The following is a 4,308-nucleotide window of genomic DNA, read 5'->3' as shown; positions in this document are numbered from 1 at the left end:
TATATATATATATTTATATATATTTATATATTAGTTAAATGTAATGATTAAAATATTACAAAATATTTCGGCAAATTTATCCAGTTGTTCTGTATTCTGTAGTTCTGATGTCATATGTCAATATGAGCAACAGGGTAGTAGACTAGTTGTCCTTAAACTTGAGCCTTTGCAGGAATAGAAAGGAGTCGATCACTAGTTTAATACCTGAAGTAGAGAGGAAAACGAACTGGGAAAGAATCGAGAGGGAGAAAGAAAGAAGAGGCAACGCGTTATAGAAGCTCAACAGACTTCGGCTCTTAGCCAGATTATATTAACGCTAAGGAGACTTTTGAATCACCCTGTATATCATTAATTATTTGAGCAAGGATTGATCCCTAGGTGATCATTGACTACGGACAATTTCTTTTCAGGTCTGATTTCCTCTGTCACCTGTTCAATTTCGTTATTTATTATCTTTATTCCCGTGAATGGTTTTGAATCATTTTCAGCTTCACTTTGTTTCAATGATCGTTAGTGTACTTTCCCTTTCATGGTTGGACGCATTGAGATAATTTGTATGACAATCTTAAATGATCCTTGCAATTCGTTTGGCCGTATATCGCTATCGTCAAATTTGGTTGGCTAGTGAAGCCAACATTATGAAATACCATTATTGTGCAGACAGTTAATCCAAGACGCCCTGAGGATTTGTCAAAGGCTTCCCATCTGCAAGGCATCCATCCAATATAACCAAATTACTCTGGAATAATGTCTTGATTTGCTTCATACATTGCAGAAAATACAGCTGATCGATAAATGCGGACTTTGGTGTGTCATGAAATATTTGTTTTTAAAATAATATTTATTGAAAGAAAGTTTGAGAAATAAATAGTATACAGAAAAAGAAGTGAAAAGAAACATAGGGATTTGTATTTAGAACATGGTTACACTTGGTTGCTTCCTTATAGATCAATAGATATTCGTCATATCTCCAAAGAGCTAATCAATGAAACTCTAAGGGAAAAGATAATACAAGCATAGAGAACGTAGTTAACTTTGTAATTCGATTAACGGGCTGCATATATTCATATAGCCATTCTCACCCCCATTAGCAGCGGAAGTGAAACATTATTCTCTATGATAAGAATATTACTTCACTGCAGATTTTTACATTCTAGAAATCTAATAAAGATTTGCTACAGCTTGTCCACATAAAGTTAAGAGTATTGTATAGAAAGAAAACAAAATATAAAAGTAAACGAGAGCCCAGACACTGGCTTAGTTATCTAATTCCTATCCAATACCTTCAAGCATATTTCATGTGAGAAAAATTACAATTAAATTTCCCAAAGTCAAATTTTGTCATATATCAAAAGAGAATGACTGCAAAACCTAATTATAAAATGTTATAAAATAATATACAGTGCATTTATAATTTTGATAGACACGCGGTTCATCTTACCGAAAAGAAAAAGAAAATAGAGCTTACTTGACTAAAGTTTATTATTGGTACTTCCAGAAGAACGGCAAAATTAATTAAAGAAATAGGTCAGCCAGTTTATTTGTTTCTTTCTGATAGTGAAGATATTAACTATTTACACCATCAGCATGCAGTGAGTTAGCAAAAACAGTAGCTTCTGGAAAAAGAGCCTTGTGTTATTTAGTTAGGAATGTTTTGTTCAAATTCTGCATAAGTGGAGTTTGTCTTTCATCTTTTTGGGATTCATAAAATAATGGCCTAATGAAGACTTCCCGTTCATTTAGTTGATTCACTTCTTTCCTCAAATATTTTGGCACTGAGCCTGTTTTAGGTGTAGTTTATTTTTAGCTTAGAAGATTTGCTAATTGATGTGTTTTTATTGGAAAGTGGAATCTTTTGGGAAAAGAAGTAATCAAAACGAATTTCGTGCTGCGACACAATAGAGGGAAGAGACGCACAACAAAAAGGAAAAGCCAAAACAAAACAAAAAAGACAAGGTGAGTATACTCCATTTCTTCTGTGCAAGAGATTATAGATAAAATACTAGTCGGGAGAAGTGGAAATCATTTAGGAGTAGGAACAGAGATAGTTGGCAATTTAAAAGATTATACTTTATCGATGATTATATTTTAATGAAGGTACTTTAATGGAAGGTGACGTTCAAGTCCCTTCCAAGACCTTTCGGAGTATTAGTGGGAGTAAGAGTCATAAAATAGGAATGAAAACTATTTATACCATCACAATTCTTTATACATCACCGACATTCAACAACACATATAAATATTGAATATAACAATTATCGTATATCAAATCACAAAGACTAGCAGGAAGATTTCTCTAGCCTGAGGTTTCAATATAATCAGTTTTATAATAATAAATTTTGGTAAACCAAGATTCCAAAGTATTGATGTTTTTGTTTCACCCACATACAGACACACGCACGCCTAACATAAACGCATACAACTTAATATAAACAGACACACACACACACACCATAAAAATAACATTACAAACAATTTATTTCCAAACAAAAAATATATTCTTTACAATGTCGTTACAAAATATATTGACACATCCAGATAGATACATAAAAGAACAGGAGTGCGAATAAGAACTTACACATCCACACCAGCACGTATATCTAATCACAAATACACATATACATACATCCTCTGTACTTATATATCTGTGTAGGTGTGTATATAGGTATCACTGTTATGATTAAGTGTGTCTACTTACATTGGTGCCCGTCTATAATTACGAAATAATAATTATAATTATAAGAGACATTTCCCTCAAGGCAGCCTGTTTAATACTTCTTTTAGAATCGAAAATATATCGATGAAGACTACCATACTGTTTAAACATAGGAAAGTTGACATTATAACTCTCACACACATACATACCTATTTATACATCATCTTAAGATCAACCCCGTATACACACACACACACACACACACACACACACACACACACACACACACACACACACACACACACATATATGCACCCTATATATTTATGTATGCATGTATGTATACAGACAATTATATGATATGCGAATAAACAAATAAAACTGCTTAGATTTGATATATAAAATATATACATATGTATACATGTAAACAGAGAGAAAGGAGGGACTGAACATTCAAGTATATTGATATTTGTGAATGGGTGCTGCGAATTTCCTGGTTTTAAGGGTATCGTGAAAGGCCTCGTTGTAGGCCCATCCTTCCGAAATCTTTTATAGAGTTTAAAAAAACTGAAGGAAAGCTGCAATAAGTGCGTGAATCTGAGAGGGAAACATGTTGGATAAAATCCATCTGTATTTTTCTTACCCAATGAGAAGTACGTTTCAGTACCCCATCGTATATATTGATAGAACAAAGTAACACAGTGTACGAATGACAAAAAAATTAAAGAGGAGAAGGTATGGTGTTATAAGTCTGACTGCTGTTTCCGGGGGCTTGGAGATCTTTGATAATGTTGGCTGATGTAGTTCACCAGAGTATGTAATCAACAATGGGAGTGAATAAACATTGGGTGAATCCAGCCTGCATATTTAAGGTAGACATGAATCTGACATTTTAGATCATGATGGAAAGAAGTTTAAAGGTGTAATTAGAAGTTCAAATGTGCATTAAACCTTCAAACATCTCTCCGTCATGATCTGGAATGTCAGAATGTTTTCTACACTGAAGACCGAGGCTGGATTCATCCACTGTTTATTTGCTTCTATTCCTGGTTGCATGCTCTGGCGACCTACATCTGCCAACATTATGAAGGGTCTCCATGTCCCCAGAAACATCTGTCGGACTTATAATATCATGTCCGCCCCCCCCTCTTAATTTTGTCTGTCGTCTGTACTCTGTGTAAGTTAATATATATTTATATATTCATATGTGAATATTCATCGCCAGTAAGTTTTCAGTCTTTGCTTTCTCTCTATTTACAAGTATATATATACATATAGATATGTGCGTGCGTGTGTGTGTGTGTGTGTGTGTGTGTGTGTGTGTGTGTGCGTGTGCGTGTGCGTGTGTGTGTGTGTGTTCCTCTGTGCGTATTGTTTATCAAACCCAAGCAATTTTATTTGTTTATTCGTGCAATTCTGTCCATATCTGCTCACATAGATTCGTCTCATAGCCACCCTTTACACCGTGACTTGGTCTCTGGTAAAGATATCGGGATGTAAGTTCAAATCATTTACAAAGTTGCTTTTATACTGAGGATCTCTGGATCTCATCTGTTAATTCTCTCTCCCTCTACACACACACACACACAGACACACACACACACACACAGACACACACACACACACATACAAACACACACAGACACACACAC

The sequence above is a fragment of the Octopus bimaculoides genome, chromosome 1 (genome assembly GCF_001194135.2).
Source record: "Octopus bimaculoides isolate UCB-OBI-ISO-001 chromosome 1, ASM119413v2, whole genome shotgun sequence".
NCBI lineage: Eukaryota > Metazoa > Mollusca > Cephalopoda > Octopoda > Octopodidae > Octopus > Octopus bimaculoides.
The sequence above is the reverse complement of the archived record's forward strand: the minus strand, read 5'-3'. Positions refer to the sequence as shown.